Below are 20,572 nucleotides of genomic sequence, written 5' to 3' on the forward strand. Positions count from 1 at the left end.
TTTTAAATGTTGCTTGACTTGAAACAGCTTATCTGATCCAATTTTTTGTCATACATTTTATAAAAAAGTATCTTTCCATCAGTTGAAAATAAAAATTTTCCAAATGCACTGAAATATTAATTCAATTTACTAGCTTTTGTGAAGTCATCCATCACTTCAACTCAATTCACTAGCTACTTAACATATTTAAAAAGTCTGATAATATTTATTCAAGCCTTCTACATGCTTCAGATATTTTGTAATTACCAGAACTGGAAACTCTCCCACATTTGCATGTTATGCCACTTTTTTTCAAATTTGTATAAAGTGCAGTTACTATTTCTATTACTCACAAATTGATGCAGCGTATTGCTTTAATCTGTTAGTAGCTTAGGACACTAAACATTAAAACTACATTCTGGAATATGTTCTCTGGAAAAATTTTAATGTACAGTGGATGATTGGTTAACGAATAGTTCGAACTGCAAACAAATCGGACAAAGAACACTTTCACAAAAGATTTTTATTTTCGTTGTCAGACAACAAACACAAGAAGCAACATAAAACAGTGAATACCAATTGGTCTTCCCTTGTCTCCAGGTGACCATTCAAAACCTTTCAGAGTTCGAAAGACATTGACATTGATGCTCAACCCAATACCGATTGAATAACATTCCTCCAAACTTCGAAACTCTCCGTTGTAATTCCAACTTTTTGTTTACCTTTCTGACAAAATTTTTTATATTCTTCATGAGACTGTCAAGTGGGCACTCGTTAAGTTTTGCATCAGTTTTTATTTTCAAAAGGTGAGAGTTTAACTGTCCCATCAGATATTCATTACCATTTTAAAACCAAATTTCAAATTTCATTCAGGCCTTACATTTACATAATTTTCTTTGTGCACCAGTTGATTTTTGTTCTCTGAATTTTTATAATTGCTTTTCTGAACTTTTTATTTAAAAAAGAAATTGATAATATTATTGAGCCTAAAAAGAGTGGAGTTTCAATAATTGTGCTCACCACAGAAACCAAGCAAGAGATAATAGCCAAGGTAGGGTGGACAGAAGATGTCTGATGTTACTAAGCAGTATAGCTTGAACAGGTCTACAGTTGTCACAATCTTAGCTAAGAAAGATATACTCAGGAAGACTCAAGCAGCTAAAGGAGTAATGAAAATCACATCTGAGAAATATAGAACATTAAAGAGTTCATAATGGAACCTGAAACTGATCTGATGACAGAAGAACTCCAAGAACTCTTAAATAAAGAACACCAAGAAACTCAGCAAGATGTGTTTTCTTATAAAAAAGAGGAAGACAAAAGAACCAATTCTGACATCTGCTATTAAAGGTCTTTTGAAGAAGTGGGAGGATATCAGAACAATAGTCTTAGAATGGCATCCAAACCAGGTTGAGGTTAATAGGCTTGGAGATCTCTACAATTACAATGTTATTAATTACTTCCAAAAAATCCTGAAGAAGAGAGAAAAGCAATCAACACTGGACAGATTCTTTAACCCTCACAAACAGAAAAAAACATGACTGATAAAAATGCAAGACTGTGTATATATGTATTTCTATTATTACGTATAAATAAACGTAGTAAGAAAGTATATAATTTTTTTATTTTTTGGGGTCTCCAGAACAAATTAATCAAATTCCCATAAAAATGTACAATAAATCGATAATCAGTTAACAAACAATTCGGGTACAAACACAGTTTTGGAAAAGATTTAGAACTACACAAAATCCTCATTAATTCAAACTTGGATAGTTTGAAATCCCATTAGTTCATAACTATACTTTTGCCCCGGTCAGAGACATAGAGATTTACATGTTAAGGAATTCAATTAGTTCAAAATATGGCTAATTCAAAATTTGAAATGAAATTCTGTTCGAACTGTGATATGCATATGTTAACTTGTTTGTTTGAATTGAAGTGCCTCCACACTGTAAGAGGACAATAGACCAAGAACAACTCTTATCTGGTCAATATGGCTTTGCTTTTACAGTAACACATTTTCAGGTGTCAACTTACCCATGGACTACTCTTTTTTTCTCTTATCTCATAAAATATGGCTCATTTTTAGGATTGTAAGATTGGCTACAAGTAGCAGATTGAGTTATTTATAGTCTCTAGGCTACCATATTTAGGCAACCTACTGGTTTTTGGGCCACTTTTAAAATAATTTGGGCTAATTTCAAGAAATTCTGCTTTACTTTTTATAAAACCTATTTAGCAACCTGTGAGGTTCTCACCAGACACATGCTATTTATCCCCAGATTTATTTATCATTATTAATTATTAATTAACAAAAATAGCATTCTGTATAAGTAGCTGTATTTCATTTTCTTAATAAATTACATCAGTTACCAGACATTTGGCATACTGTACAGAAATATGTAAATCTCAGGTAATTTGAAACTTGATAATTCAAAGTCGCAATTATTTTGTCCCTTGAGTTTTGAACTAATGAGAATTTCCTGTATTAATATACAAAATACACATAAAAAAATAATTGTTGTCAAATAAAAATAATTGTTACTGATTATTTTACATAATCTGTTGCAATCTTTGTATTTTATTGTTTTTTACCTGACTGTTTTATTATTTTTGTAGTGAATTTTTTGTTACTTGAGATGTGCAATTTGTTTTGTGAGTGTAATCATTAGCCATTTAGGCTATACTTTATGTATATAATAAATAAATGAACATTCTTAAAATAAATAAAGCTTTTATTTGTCACTGTATTAGAATGGCTTTTCAGATAATGTTTTTATTTCTATGATAAATGAAAACAAAATAATTTTATCTACTGTATTTATCTATTATATTTATTTTATCTATTGTACTTTTTCAATATTACAATTTTTTCAAATTACAATCATTCTTAATTAATATTGTATTCAAAAATGTTTAAAATCAACATTTATTTGATTTACACATGTGCACAAATGATATAGTTCCCCTGAAATGCAAATTTCACTGTCCAATCTTGCTTATTTGTAACAAACACTGATATCCAGAATGTTTTCAGACACTTCCATTAAAACTATAAAACTAAAGTTTATAATAACCAGAAAGGAGTACCCTTTCTGGTTATTTAAAAAATGTTTTACATGGTTAAGAAAAAATTATGCAATTTTCTACACTTTATGTTGAATTATGTTTATTTATGCATATTCAAAAAAACAGCGAGGTTGGGGTTGAAGTTTTCAACGCTAAAACGTGTACGTCGGATGTTCAGCGCTGCTTTCCTGTAAGCCTAGAAGTTTGACAATAGCATTTGAAAAGTCAGTGGAATTGTGCTTGACATTCCAAATGCCATTGTCAAACTTCTAAGCTTACAGGAAAGTGGCGCTGAATGTCCGATGTACACGTTTTTGCATTGAAAACTTTGGCCTCAACCTCACTAATTATGCAATTTTCTACACTTTATGTTGAATTATGTTTATTTATGCATATTCAAAAAATTATGCAACTTTTTGTACTATTGATTTTCTTTATTTTTGAATAATCTCAGCATAAGTGATCAATTAATATAGGATACCTGAACTCTACAGTAAAGTCATTATACATTTTATGCAAAACTGCATTCATAATAATCATCTTTTAAATGAAAAAAAAAATCCCTTTTCAAACAAATCATCATTTTTCCTGTGTTATATTTCTTAATTGGTGTAAATGCATTAACTGCAATAAGCAGATTTCTTTACATATAAAAATTTAATGCATTGAAAATTACATACAGGGCATAAGTCAGGCACCATAGGCAAACTGTAATGTAATAGGTTTTTTCTATTTCAGGATAAAATGTTGATGCAGGACAAACACATAATGGACCTGTGGAATAGCCCCATATATAGTTCAGCCAGCTTAGATGTAGAGTATCTGTCACTGGCATTTTGCCAACTCTCTTAAACTCATCTTGCAGGGGTGGTAAGTAGAAAGAAAGCTGCTGAAGTGCTCATTGTTATTAGTACTGAATTTAGTATAAGATTTGTCTTTTCATATTCTTTTGCATGTTTCCACGTTTTACCAAAGTGGGTACATCATGTAACAAACCCTTTCTCAGTGGGGGAAACATTTTGCATGTCATTCAATTCTACAGCAAGAAAATCAAAAATAGCAATTTATGATTCCTGTTGCTCGTTCTACAAAGTGTGTAAGTAAGTGTGCTAGAGTATCATTGTTAACAATGAAAAAAGATTCACTAAGAAGCAGGCAGTGAAAATGAGACAAATTTTGCATTGATAGAGAGTTAAGAGAAGGATATTCCCTTCTTTGTGATGTAATTACAAGAATAATTCATGATTTCTACATTACAGAGAAGAAAGTCCCATGAATTCCTAAATTACTGCCAGTCTTAAATGAAAAGATCAATTTTCCTTGGATGGGCCACTAAAGTTTTTCTTCCTCTGAAAACAGTCTTTCTACACACAAATATTCTCTTCTGTACCAGAAAGAAACACCTTTATTTTACAAATAGACTAGTTTAGTTCACACAACTCGTGTCAATGTTCTCAGGTAAGTTAGCCTGACAATAGTCCTGATTACAATTGTTAGATCTTTATCTGTGGGATCACTTGAAAGCACTTTCTTATGAACAGAAAATCATATCTATTACTCATTACTCATTTGAAAATCAGAATCACACATGTCACTCTTCACATCTTGCAAAGTGTGTGAAATGATTGGATCACTGAATCTATGGGTGCACACAACCCCATTGAACATATCATCTGAAGTTATTTTGCCTATGCTACATTGCTACAAGACTATAATAGAGTTTTTAAGTTCAACTTCTCAGTTAACTTAAACAATTTCAAACTTTTTTGCTCATTCTTAGAAACACTATTATAAATCAATATTAAAAAAATTAAATTCTTTATTTACTTAATTTTTGAATATCGCTATAGCATAATTATCTGAAATTAAATTTTTAAAATTTTTACAAAAATATTGTAAAAATCCATTTTAATTACCATATGTTTGCATGTATAACCTAAAAAATAACTTAATTTGAAAGAAGTGCAGTTTATGAAATAATATTTTTATTATAATTACTTAATTAAATTTTAAAATATATTTTACTCATCTTTTTATTAATTTCAACAAAAAATTAAAATTAAAATCTAAAAATGTTCTTGAAAATAAAAATTGTTAGTGGTTTTTACACAAAAAATGTAAACTTATACAGGGATATTAGCTATCTATTCTGTAATTATGGTAATTCTACAACTAACATTTACTTGAGTAAAATATAACTTTAACCAGGACTGTAGAGTTGTCAGTAAAAAATGTATCAACTCCTTTAATATTAACCTAAACATAAACATAGGTTATAAGTCTTTTTAAAAAGTAACCTGATTGTTCAGGGATAGTGATAAATGTCTTATGGGTACTATTTACCATTATCAATAAATACTGAGTTTTTATGAAGGAATTGCAGTTAGAAATTGAATGATTTTTGAAAAGTTTGAAAAACTTGGTTGATATTTTTATCTATTGCTGTATGTTCTTTTTTAATGTTAAATATTTTAATTTTATTGAGAATTATACAATTCTAAAAACTAATATTAATCAAACATTCCTTTTTTTGTAAATTAATTAGTTTTCCTGTTAATTTTATTGTATTTTTTTTTTTAAGCATAAATAATTTTCATTTTACCATTTAGCTGCTATTTTATTATTATACACACAGTCTATTAACATTCATATTTCTTTGGTTTATCATCATTTGTGTTCTCTAAGTCTAATTCAATAATTTTATTCACTCTCCTACAAACATTGCTTTCCTATTGTAAATTTGTTATAATTTTGTTATCATATGATTTCTGTATTTTTTGAGAATTTCATTTTGTTCTACAACAAATATAGTTGGAAATCTTTACATCTATAATTTTTACATCTGGTAAATAAAGTTTTGGAACTGCTTTATCTGTATCTTTGTAACTGTTAAATATTTGTCTCTTGTCTTAACTTCTTTATTTACTTTTTATCTGGTCTTTCTTTGATCCTTCAAATTATTAAATGACAATATATCTGAATAAACCTAATTAGCTAGGTACTTTAATATGTGTGTGTGTGTGTTTTTTTTAAATGTTCTACTGTATAATGTTGTGAATGACTTTTTATTAATTAAACATCTTGTGATAGTTACCTTCTTTAACAAAGCTTTTAAAATTACTTACAGCAATAAGTCATGATTTTAGTGAAATATTTTACAAGATAAGCAATAAGCAATAAGAACATAAAATTAAATATGCATATGGATTGAAAAAAAGCTTTTCTGTTTAATTTTTTCTGCCAAACAATATCACATACGCTAAGAAAAAAGCATTTGGATTGGAAAGCATTTTTCCTTCTGAAATTTTTCAAATACTTGAATAGGATTCATAAATGAGTCATCACTTCTCAATAATTTATACGTAACAATAATTTCATTTAATTAGATATCTTACTGGACATATGTTTTCATAGTATATATCACAATCGCTTCTATTGTAATCAATAGCACCATTTACAAATCATATTGCAATAAGTGCAAGCAATTATTTAAAATTAATTATAATGTATACACAAAATGTTCTTTTTGTATACATTAAATTTTGAAAATAATTTATTGTAACAATATAATAATAAAATGTTTCATGATTATTGAATAGCTTTAGAATCTCTTGAAAAATATTATCTTGAAATAAAAATGATAACAAAAAACCAATTTTCTTTTTCTTAAAAAACTTAGAATCTTAAACATTGTCTGTTCATTATTATTATTATTATTATTATTGTGTTCAATTACAGTTATCTGGTGTTCAATATAGACTATTAACAAAAATATTTATTTCAATACATAATAAAAACTGCATAATATAAATTTATTGTATTAATTGTAAACTTTTACCTTAAAATCTAATAAACTTTGATAATATTGAATTTTTCAAGTAATTTAATTTCAAAAGCCCAGTTTTACTTTTTAAATTTTTATTTCACAAGTTATACAATACATTATTATGCTGTATAACAATTCTAATAAACTGTTTTTAGATTTATATTTGTAACAATTTAAAATAAACTTAATTTTTAAATCTAAATAGACAATAGATAAAATTTAATGTAGCACTAATGTCGATGGTAGAACATTTACACGACAGACAATAATTAAGCATTTTAGATTATTTAAATAGAATGAAGTATTATTTTTGTACTAATTAGTCTTAAATGTGAATACAGTTATTTAAGAGTAAAATTAATATACAAGCAAACAATCTGAGCAACAGATTTTCATATGGTTTGAAATTAACATTTTAGGCCAATTGTTATTAAATAAACTATACATTTCAGGCAAAGTTAGAACTGAATACGTTGTATCCAACACAAATTTATACGAAATTAGATTTAAATAAAGTAAAGAATGAACGATCGAATCAAAGTCAGAATTATAAAAAGAACTAAGTTCAAATTCGAACCAAGATGATATAAACTGAACACTTCCGGATAGAGTATATTAATTAAAAAAAAAAAAAAAGTATATCTCAATGCTTCCGAGTATATAATAAGGTTGATTTAAAACACGTGTAACACAACATTTATGAAAAATATAATGGGCAATTCATGGAAAATTAATTTTAGTACGTGTTCTTCATCGATATAAAGTAAAGTGAATGTGTATATATGGTTTAATTAAAAACGAAATGTCCTTTCTAGTGTCTGGTTCGGATCATAGATGTCATGAGTTGTACGTTTCCACGAAATATAACAAACCGACACACCTACCTCTTAAAATGCCAATTTGCTTATTCTCGAGTCGTCAGAACTGACGATTGAATCGTTATTAATTGCTAATCAGGCAGATTTCTTGTTTAAAACGTAATCCAAGAAGACTCCAATTCAAACATTAAAATCGTCGATCCAAGATGGCGACCACACTAGATTCGCGCGCGAACCAGCGTTTCAAACTTGGATCTTACACCAATATTCCTTCGAGCAGAAAAATAATCCACTGTTCGTTTATTATTTTAATAAATCGAAAGCTCGAATTCCTATTTATTATCATAATACTTTACTCGTGTATTAAATACTCCATCGAATTAATCGTCGTGCGGTTATTTTTGCTTTGTTTTTAGTTATCTAATAAGACTTCCTCCATATGCGGCAGACGACATCGCTTCGTCTGCGTCTTTTTCAAATGTAAGGCAGACGATCCGGTTGCTTAAATTTATATATTATAATCAAAATATTATCACTCTTGATGCATTTATTAATGTATAAAAAAATGTTTCCATGCCCGTAAGATCGTCGAAATTGAAATGTAATGATAAGTTGACTGAAATGCTCCGATGAATATATTGCGTAGCGTCGCCATGGCAACGTTGCTTTAATGTTAACCGAAGTTTAGTTTTTAGTTTTGCCATTTTCTGTGCAAGAATTAATCAAGCGAATATTCCACTTTTAAAAGAAATTCTTAACTATAAAGCACCTAGAAAAATTTACTTATAATCTACACCTTCTCTAATAATACTTTTTTGTTTTTTTAAGTATTATTAAATTACTCGTCATTTAAAATAACGTTAAATTTCGCACCGTAATTACGTAACACTCATTTGGAATTTATGTCAAAGCATGTACGCATTGCTGTTTATACAAATTAACAATGTTTATTCGATAACAATACGTTACAGCTATGAAACCTAATGGGTTTAATCAAGGCCGTTGAAAGAAGCCGGGAATAGAGCAGACCCTTTTTTTTAGAGAAATGAAATAAGTAGAATGTTTCTTTATTAATAAAAAAGTATTAATTAAATATTTTGTTTTTTTATTAGTTAAAATAACATTAATTTATAGGGGTAGAAACTACTAAGGACCCCAAAGTTTTCTCCGGGCCCGGCGAAAAATCCCTAGTGGGTTTCATATATTCTACATATTGTGTATACTGTACTGTACATGAATAATGCGATTATTATTATGCATTATAAACTTTATGATTGACTTTATATGTATTATAATTAAATAACTTAAATTTGTAATCCTAGTACTTCAGGGAACACGTAAAACATTAAAGTACTCGACTTACAAATTTAAGTTATTTAATTATATTATTTCCTATCCATGCAATTAATAATTATATATATTATATTTTTACACTAATGATAATTTTATATTTGATCTTAATTTATTACTAGAAACATTATGATATTGCATATTAGATCATAAAATAAGCTTGTATTGTATTTTATTATATTTTTATTTTAACTTAATATTATGGGATTTTAAAAAAGTGTATGTTATTTTATGCATTTTAAGTTTGTTAATTGTTTAATTCTTGGAATTTATTTATTTTCATTCTGTACGGTAAATAGTTTCGCTAGAAGTCTCGAACTGTAAACATTATGCCTGTTCGTTACGATTCTGTTTACTATGTTATCGAGTTTAGAAAGTTAGGTGAAGTGAATTCATAGATGCCATAAAAGAGCGGATACACGTGTTAGTGAGTGACACTCAAGTGACAAATCACGGTTCTCATTTACTGTTAAGAGTATAAATTTCTGGAAAATTGTTTTCGAAAAATCACTTTTGAACTTTTATATGAGTTTAAATATGCTATGACTATAATTTATATACATATTTAAATAGTTCTATTATTCTTCTAAGTTAATTTAAATTTATCGTAGTGGCTTTAAAATAATGACTATAAATAAAGTCCTAAATATAAGTTAAATCTTATAATACAAATTTTAGGGTAAATTATAAATTAAAATGTACTTTTTTCTTTTTATAAACAGATTCACATTAACCTTAAATATAAAATCAATTACGTACTAAAATATTTCTATAAAGGAAGCATATACCTATTAATGAATAAATATTAACAAACCAGTTGTCATAGAAAAAGATATTTAAAATAATGCTTTAACTTATACTGTTTATTAAACTTTTTATTAATTAGTTATTAAAATTAAAGAAGGAAGAAATTTGCATAAACTATTATAAATCATAGCTAGGATGAGCTATAGCTATAACCTAAAGCTTTACAGGGCTCCCTCATGCCTTTGTAAATAAGTAAGTGAAAAGGTAAATAAATAAAATAAGTACAAAAAAAAGATTGAAATGTAAAAAACACACTTATATGCATTCACATATATATACAATATCTGAGATTTTACTCTTCATTCACAGTGGCTACTTCCAAGTGGTGCAGGGACGAACATAAGTTTGAACCTTCTAATTCACCCTACAATATTGATTGTAATTACGCTACTGGATTATCTAAAAATCTGGTTTTAAAATAAGATTTTAAAAATAGTCAATTACTTGGTCCACTTTTTATTTTATCATAAACCATGATGACCCAATATTGTGTCATCGTGGTTTATATTGCAAATACAGTATCTTTAATAATATAAATTATAATATAATTATAAAAATTATTTTTGAAATTATAAATTTATATTTAAAAATGAAGATAATTCCAAAATAGTTCCAATTACTTGTAACAAATAAATAAGTTTTTCGTTCTATATAAAAGTGTCATCTTCAAAACGTTAAGAATTATTTCGAATAAAATTCTTTTAATCGTAAAATTTGGAGAAAATGATTTACTAATAATTTATTTTAAAATATTTTCAAATTATTTGATGAAAATTCGATTTACTTACTATATTGATAAATTACTTAAAATACGTTATAATTATGTTTAATAAAAATTGAAGACATTGGGCAAGAATATGTTAAGTTTCTTTGTTGAGCATTGTTGGATTTCTACAAACATAAGGCAACTATAATTTCCAGACTAATGACCCATAACTTCTCATAGACTTGCCCATCAATCTCTAATATAATTAATCATCGAGGTTCGAAAACGTTTGCGTTTTACAGAGAAAGAGGGAAGAAGCACACCGGTCAAAGGCACTACAGTTGTTGGTTTTAATTTAATTAATCATTTGTGATCTGTTCTAAATACAGGATAAATTCGGAATTTTAGGGTAATTTTTCCAGAAACTAAAAAATGAGTTAACTTGTTCTTTCTCCAATGTCCTCAATTATTAAAGAGAATTCATAAATATAATGAATTACATCTTATGGATTTGTTTGAAAATCATTTTACTTCCTTTTTTGAAATATTCTACATAAAAACAAATAATTTTCTTTCTAAAACTTATTTGTGTTTTTATAATATAACTACATTTTCAATTGTAAATTTAATTCATTTATCATGCGTGAAATCTAGATGTATATTTAATTTGCATCATGTATGGTAGTATTGAATAATGACGTATAATGATTATTCAATGATTAATTGTTGTGATTCGTATTTAATATCTAGATTGTATTATTTAAAAATAAAAAATTAAACTTTTGTAATCAATTCATGATTAAAGGAAACTGCTAAATTTTGTATCGTAAATCTATTTTTTGTAACATTTTTTAGTTATACTTATTCTAAATCAAGGGACAATCCCAAAATCTTAATAAAGACTGATGACAATAATTTCGTGACTTTTTAGTCTTAACATAGCGTTTGAAAATAAATTTAATCAATTTTAAAGATAATAATGTAATATTTTTGTTTTTAGTTCTACAGATAAAAATGAATATATTTTATCCCCAAATGTCCATAGTTAAATATAAATAAATATAAAATTTTAGTCAATTAACGTGGGTCCGAAAAAAAAATCTCTCGATTGCGAGAAAAAGTCCCTTAACGTTGCAGTCAGTATGTTCTGTTTAAAAAGCAGAAACGAGACGTTTACGTATGCTTACAAACTTTAACAGTCTCCTCTTAAACAGAACTATGCTACAGCTTTAATTTAAGAAACTTTTTTTCGCAAACGTGAGATTTTCGAACTCACACTGACTAGACATTTTCCCTTTGTTTTTATACGTAGGATACATCTGTCAACTTTGGCTGCACATATAATAGGCACACTGTATTACCTAATAAAATATTTAGCTACTTAGACTAATATATTGAATCGCAATAATAATAATAATTTAAAATTATATCTATTATAAATACATTTTATTAAGTAAAATAGCTAATAATTATTAGTACTGTATTATAGTTTTTATTGCTGTTTTTGGAAATATTCGTTTAGAATTCAGAATCAGTCATAAATACTTCCTAATGACTCTATCCCATACATTTTATCTCTAGAGAGCACTTCAATTATTTTACGAATTTCATTTCTAAAATTTAAAATACATTATTATTATTTAATACTATATACAACTTTTGATTCAGATAAAACAATTCAGTATAATTTTGGAATATATTTTATTACTTTAGTAGAGATAAATACAACACAATATTAACTTACATGAAAATGAAACAAATATAATTAATATACAGTAATTAAAATTGTTTATTTCATTCGTGGAACGAACTAGCCTTTTATAAGTAGATCTAATATATTTTTATTTTCAAGAAAAAATACGCCGTTTTAAAGGAAAAAAAATTAAAGTTTATTTATTTAATAAACAATTGCTTTTATACACCGGTATATTGATTTACTACATAGCTATCCGATACTTCATTCCTGGTTTTATTTATTTATTTATTATTTTAAAATTGCATTTTATTAATAAATTATTATTATGCATGAGCTATTACTAACTTAAAAAAACTTTATAAGGAAAATTTTTAGAAGTTTAATTATTTGCTTAAGTCTTTTACATGTAGACTTTAACGGATTCGACTACATTATTAACTCTGGACCTTACTCGACTACATTACTCTGGACCTTATTTTATTTATATTTATCTATAAACTTTTATTATGTAATTCGGATGAAGATCAATACTTTGATAATTTTTTTAAAGAATTTATCAAAATAAAACAGAATTTTAAGATAGAAAACTGTTTACTATCAATTTTCAAAATATTTTAACATTCCGTGGATAAAGAACTATAAGCGGCTAACTCTAAACTTTGTAGTTCTTTTCAATAATAGAGTATCCCTATTATATTCAACACGTTCTATTTGGAACCATAAACAGATATGTAAAATACTAAACGATTACATAAGATAGAAAATTTTTCGTGGGTTCAGTTTTCAAGTCTCGTTTTCTGAAAATTACGGTTTCACAGTTAAACGATTAGTGGGCCGGATGGCCGAGCGGTAAAGGTGGCAGCCTACCGCTCTGGGGACCCGGGATCGAATCCGAACGGGTCGAATAATCCCCAGGAATTTTTCGGGGGTGGTCCGTTCGGATATGTCGGGCCCCGTCCCTCACCACCCGGTCGCCCCATTGTGGGCCTGGCCGAACCCATAATGGGCCTACTAAAAGAGGCCCTCTTAGTGCCCACAGGGCGAAAAGAGTTAAAAAAAAAAAAAAAAAAAGTTAAACGCTTGGTCTACGGTTTCTAATTTAAATAACAAAATAAACAGAAAGTGGTCAGAATCTTAAAAATCTAGCAGTCGAGGATAAACAACATAAGATAAATAATTATTCATAATGGATTTTTATCCATAAATATTGAAAATGTAAGTCTGTTCAATAAATTATTTTTGAATAATTTCTCTCATAAATCTTAATTTATAGGGCCACTGCGGTCCCCTAAGCTTTCTCTGGTACCAGGGAAAAATCCCGTTTCCCTCTCTCGACAACTCTGACTAAAAAATATGAAAGCAATTCGTTATTATAACAGTTAATTATAAAAAGCAAATATTCAGAAAAAAATTGAAATTTTTACTTTAATTTTTATTTTAAATTATTTAATATGATCCATATCTTTGGCTAAAATTTGAAGTTTTAAATCAAATATGAAGCATGAAGTAATTTTCATAAATCTTCTAACACGCATAAAACCATATAACGATAATATTCGGTCCTCTTTATTGTATATTTATTGTATATTAATTTAAAATATTGATAAAATGTATAGATGCATATTGATTTTTCTGATTAAAAAAAATCAATATTTATCTAAAAATATCAATATTTTAAATTAATTCATAATTATATATTAATTATTATAAGTTTATATGTAAAGTTTTAATTTCAATTTACATTATAGTATATTAATTTTTTTATTTTAAATTGTTTTTTATTGTATTTAAGAAGTTTATTAAATTTTTTTACGGAGGGCGAGTCTAAGTAAGCAACTAAGTAAGTAAACCAATGACAGAGTCGGGTTTGCTTACTTAGTTGCTTGGTAGTTAGATGCACCCAGGGCCGTGGGAAGACAAAGGCAGAAGAACACGTGCCCAGGGCGCCGAAATGATGGGGGTGCCAAAATTTCTAAATTATTACATAAATTAAATAGACGAACTAATAAATTCATAGAAAATTGTCACATACGAATATGAAAAATTATATTATTACGTGTGCTTGTACATTTTTTCTATGAAATGTTTTTGAAAATTTTCCAGAAATGCATTGTTAATGTGTAAGAAAATGCGCCATGCCTGTCACCCTGCAAATCGTCTTACTCGAATTACTACCACGAGCGATAGATTTTCATTACTCTTTACAATGTAAATTTAGTTTTGTCATACGTAAAAAATAAATTTTGTGTACACTAGAACGAAATTTCCTTATATTCCACTAAAATGCCTTGGCCTTAATTAAGTTATTAAATTAAATCACAAAACGTTTTACTTAATAAAATAAATAAATATACATATAACAATAATTTTATGATAACTAAATTTGTAACAGATTAATGAAAGGCTTATCCAAAAGGCACCATATTTAAGTTTGTTTCTGGTGCCAAATGCTCAAGCCACAATCCTGGATGCACCCAAAGTTATTTATAAAAGCTGAGAATATGAGTGATCATTTGAAATTTAGCATAAGGCCGTTTATTAAGTATATAGTTTTAAGGTAGAGGGAAGTCGCGAAAAGTACAGTAAATCATTGCACACGATTGGAAGGGAGGGAGTCGAGGACTTCTTTTATTGGCAATAGTGGCATAAGAATTTGTTCTTATAAACGTATAAGTCATGTAAGTGAAGTATCAGTTAAAAGATATTTGCGAAACTTTTCAGTCATTTCTTCAATATCAGGAGGTCCGTGAATTATTGTACACGTTATTAAAGGGGGAGAGTTTGCCAAAAGTACACCATTATACAGAAAGGAGGGAGGAAATCAAAAGTGGCTCAAAAACTGTACACCTAATTAATAAAGACCACTTAATTTGTTGCAAAATACATTATAAAATTAATGAAATTTATTTGAATTTATGACTTATGTAGTTATTTCAGATAATTATTAAACATCAAATTAAAAATGAGCTGTTTTAATAGGAAGTTTCTGAGTTGCATAACAAACTGTAAACTAATCGTAGAAAAAAAAAATGTAATAGGTTTTGTAAATTAAATTAATAAAACAATATTCTCAAAGAAAATCAGAATATAAAATCGATATTGCCTATTTATTGTGTGCGTTTTTCTTCAAATTTATAACTAACACTGAATTTTTACAACTCCTAAATTAACCAATTTTAATTCAATAAAGGATCCAACTTTCATATTTAGGGTGTAATGCTTATGCAAATAGAAATATATTAAACATTTTCATTTACTGATTTTACATATAAGATTGCATTGGAGTCTACGACGAAAAATAATTAACAAGCAAATACAATTAACGAAAAAGTTTTTAAAAAAGTATTGTAAATAATGAACTTTGTAGGACTTTTATACATCATAATCATAAAGTTGAAAGAAATAAATCATCCCATTGCAGATTTAGCAATGGGATGATTTATTTCTCTCAATGAAGAAAAACTAATATTTAGCAGATATTTTCTCTATATTGCACTGTAATATTAGAGATTACAGATAAGAACGAATTTTAGTATACATTAATTTACGCTTTTTGTATCTGTGTTTACACTTTATATGCTCAATTTTTCTTTTGTATTGCTTAAAAATTTTAATTTAATTTTAATATTAAACTTATTTTAAAAAAGCTATAAATTTATGCAAAATTAACATACTATTTTATCAATATTATTCATCAATAAATTATATATGTATACATTTTTACTCTTTTTCACTCCGCGGGCACCAGGGGCCTTTTTAATGCCCATTATGTTTTTGGGCAGGCCCACAATGATGATAATCGGATGATGAGGACGGAGCCCGACAAATTCGAGGCGGATTATCCGTGAAAATTTTCGGATTACTCGCCCTATTTTAATGATATCTCTCCCCAAAGCTGTAGGCTTGAACCTTAACCTCCTCGGCCATGTGGTAGTTTTATTAACACATTAATTAATTAAATATTTATGTAAAGAGCTTAATGGCCAAGACGGTTAAGATGTCAGTCTTCCGCTCTGGGTTCGTATCCAGGTTGACAGAGTCAGGAACCTTTTGCAAACACGTCTGTCTCGGCTTCTCATCACTCGGCAGTCTTTACTGTGGAACTGCCGTAAACCCATATTGGTGTGAAAAAGGAGCTTCTTACTACAAGAAGGCGGAAATAATTAATGAAAGAAACCTTCGAAAATAAAACATTACAAAGAATTATTTTTCAAAAATAATATAAATAAAATTTAATGCATTTTTATTTTATTTTCTCTACTGTATTCTTAAAAATTAAAAGCAAAAAAAACTAGAAAGCAACTTTGCTTATCTATTGTTTTTTTTTTTTTCTCTGAATGATTCAGATGACCGCTGCTCCCTTCTGCTTTACAATATTAAGATAGCTGTTATAACTATTTAATATTGTTAATGCATGTTATTTAATATAATAACAGTTCAATTATGAAATTGTATGTTTTCAGTTGTAAAAATAATCAAAATTGATTTAATTACTAGTATGACATATATATGTTTCTAATTCCAATTATATTGATCTGAACGACAATAAAAATTTACAAGTAATTAATAAGTCAGTAATTTATGTAAACGTGTTTATATTGTTCTCTAATATACATTATATAAGCCATATCTGTAAGATATACAGAAATTTAAATAACAAATAAAAGGTAAAGATCTAAATAAATTTTCTAATTAAAGGTTATATTTTAGTCATTATACTGTTTAACAAAAGTGTAATTTTGATACACCGTTTTAAACTTTGTGTCAAAAGTAATAGATATTGGCCTACCTAATATTAAACAAATTTACTCTACGAGGCAAAAATAAAATTATATTAATATACTATTTTTCGTAAATGTGAAAAATGTGAATTTAGCGAATTTATTGAAAGACACGATAATATTAATAGCATCATATTTAATTTCACAAGTGCAGTTTAAATTTTAACTCAACGTTGCTACTGTATATTTATTTATTCATTTTTCCGAAGTATCAAATTATCCTTCATCATTTCTCAATAAAAAATTATAATAAAAGTAAAACATATCAATAAATAATTTAATATTTCCAATATTATAATTTCAAGCATTAAATAGGATAGACATATTTTTATGTAATGCTTACATTTAAAATTATGTCGGTGGATTTTGACATAGATGAAGAATCAATTTTATTAATTTTTAATTTTTTTAATTTTTAACAAAATTTATTTCGAAATTTTCAAGCGAATTAACGCTTACCATAAACGAATTATTACCATAAACTTTAGATATAAATTAATACCTTTTCAATTCTATATTTTGTTAAAATACTGTATACCTGACCAATGCTAAGTTATCATATTTACAGTTGAAGAAATCACAGGAACGAAATAAATAATGCTATTCTGTTAGTAAGTCTTCTACTCGGCAATGTTAATATTAATGATATAAAATCATTGGCTCCAACTTATATGAGCTTGTGGGCAGTGACAGATTTAAAAATGTGACGCCCCTAGGCCCACAATATGAGACACACAAACTAAATAGTCTTTTGCACCGAATGAATCTATTTTATAATTTTAATTCTGCAATAACTGTATCTATATTTTTACATATTTTAAAATATCGAAAGGGGCAAAGAGTAGTGCTATTAAAAACACGTCATTAGTACTACCACTCTGTTCACACAAAATATATTCATATATTAATACTACTCAACTGGCATGTCTTATTTTGTTCCCATTTGAGCTTTTAATTTGCACTAATTTCGTTATGAATCAGCGCACAAGGTTTTTGCATAAAATTATTTTTCATTACGTTACTGTTATTATTATTATTTTAAATTTTTGCACCCCAAAACTTTGCGCCTCTAGGGCTAAGCCTAGTTGGCCTAATGAGAAATCCGGTTGTGGGTCTCGGGCTCTCCAAATAATTTGGATTCACAGAAAAAATTCAATTTTTTTGTTTTTTTAGATCCATTTGCATGGTAGCGTATTTCAACAACTTTGTCTCGTCTCACGTAACTATTTTGAATGTGCGCAAGACATGAAAGAAGTCTGTGATGAATTTATAGGAAGAAGCGCAGGTAAGCGAAATACATTTGCGATATGACACGCTCTTTAATGATGAGTAATCATCCTTTAGTTTACTAGTAGTAGTTTTATAGTTTTTATATCTGCTATAGTTTAGTAAAATAAAGATGCACAAAGTACAGTATATGTAAATTACGTTTTAAGAGTACCATACTGTTTTAATAGGGATTTAAAACTGTACATCACTAAAACACCCTAATATTTTGGTGTTAGACAATTATGTTTCGTAATTTAATCCAAATGTTTCTATAAGTGAATGTATAATATTAACACCGGATCTAATTTATTTTTATTTCAAATTTTTACAGATAATTTAGTCCCACTTTGAGCTTATGTAATAATCTATATTTAAAAAGTTGGAATCAATGTCTAAAATTGTTAATTACTTGATTCCAATTTTTAAATTGAATTTAGAGACTGGGAAATACATAAATGTTAATTTTTTTTTTTTTTCTGATTCTTTTCGATAGAAAGAAGATAACTAAAATGTATGTTCGAATTTTACCAGTTAGACTAAATAACAGAATTAAATAAGGTTAACAGTTAAATATTTTCAAATAGAAAATTTATTTCTATAATCATTACTTATATCGTTTGAAATTTTAAAAATATGAATACCGTAAATAAATTAATTTGATATAAACTCATTGAAACTTATTTTTATAAATTAAAATTTGACAAATCGACCAGTTTTTGAAGTTTTTTGGAATTTAGAGGAAGGGGGAAACGGTTAATCGGTTCAAATAATTTCCCATTTTTTTCTTAATAAGTTTACCTATTTCATTGTGACTTACTAATGCTTGTATTCGCAACCAAGGATCAAGAAGTTTATCAATAAGTGTTCACGTACTAAAAGTAAAGCGAATGGATAATTGTTTGAAGTGAATTAACTTCTACCTCTAACTTTTGATCCTTAGTTGCGAATACGGCAATATAAATTGTAACTAATATATTAACAGGGAAATCTCTCCCTTTTGCTAATAAATAATTTGTATTTGTATAAAAAGAAAAAATATATAATAAATTGTCTTGAAATTGCGTTTACTATCGAAAATCGTATATAATTTAAAACAGAATAAAAAAAATGGTGTGGATTAGTTTCTATTTTTACCCCTTGTTTAATTTCTTATATATTTTTCAGTTAAAATCAAATAATAAATTAATTTGGGATACTTTATTGATATATTCGTATAATAATTATATATAACAACTCCCAAAGACGTGACCGTGACCCCTCTCAAATCTTCAGTAATTCTGTCATACAAGATTCCGATATATCCACAATAAAATCTGGACATATTATCTACTGTTATAAGCATTATTATTTGTACAATTAATAATGTAGCTCTTATTTTTAATGAAATAATTTTTACATGAAAAGATATTGATTTTAACAGATATAGGCTAACTATAATTAGTTTATTAAACAATATTTATTTAAATCTCCCTTTTCTGAAATCATACATTGTATTACTTTAACAAATAATATGATGTGAAATAAAATAATTTCCAATGTAAATTTTTATAAAATGATTCATAATAAGAAGCATAAATTATTTAAAATTTTATTTAACATACGTGTTTAAAAGAGGGCATATAAACAGCATTTTTAAAGAAATTATTATAAATACAATTATTACAGTAATTATGATTAGTTAATATTTTAATTTGATTTATACAAAGTCAAGATTTAAATTACGAAGTTCCTTAATTATAAATTAAGTTGAAACTGAGCTAATAAATTTAAAATGTATTAGGCATTTACATCATTATTTAAATATTGGGTATGAAATGATATTAAGTTGACGAATTAATAAATTATTTTGAATAATTTTGATTAATTTCATCGAATGTAATGATTTTGAAAATATATATTATATTATTTATTGCTATTTTTTCATATTTTATTTCTTCAAGTTTCTTCGGTTATATTTGAAAAATATATATATTTTTTTTATTTGATATATTAAAAAATATTTCTAAATTCTGTGTTATGTAATATTTACGAAGTTTAAATTATACTTAAAAATTAATTAATCATAATTATTGTTTAAATTAATTTCATAATTAATTGTAATTATAACAGTTAATTTATGTTTCTTATTATAAATACTAAGAATAATTTTACATTATTTCACATTAATTTATCATTTTATTTGAATAAAATTTGAGTTTTTTTCTAAGAATATTCATTATTAGAAGTTAGAAAACTTGTTAGCGCTATTAGATATTAGCTTATTCAGAAGTT

General features: G+C 26.8%; 1 protein-coding gene across 2 annotated transcripts in view; it reads right to left on the reverse strand.

Annotated features, from left to right (window-relative positions):
• vtd (RAD21 cohesin complex component verthandi) overlaps positions 1 to 20,572 on the reverse strand; it is a 75,627-nt gene that overhangs the window by 53,914 nt on the left and 1,141 nt on the right. Inside the window, exon 1 of one of the 2 annotated variants that reach the window (XM_067269422.1) lies at positions 7,759 to 8,167. The exons of the other annotated variant lie outside the window; for it this stretch is intronic. The gene's annotated coding sequence lies outside the window, so the exon portion shown is untranslated. Of the gene's footprint in view, positions 1 to 7,758; positions 8,168 to 20,572 lie in introns of those variants that run through there. 2 annotated transcript variants of the gene reach the window in all.

This window comes from Centruroides vittatus, unplaced genomic scaffold (assembly GCF_030686945.1).
Source record: "Centruroides vittatus isolate TY-2023 unplaced genomic scaffold, ASM3068694v2 contig_350, whole genome shotgun sequence".
In the NCBI taxonomy this organism is placed as follows: Eukaryota; Metazoa; Arthropoda; class Arachnida; order Scorpiones; family Buthidae; genus Centruroides; species Centruroides vittatus.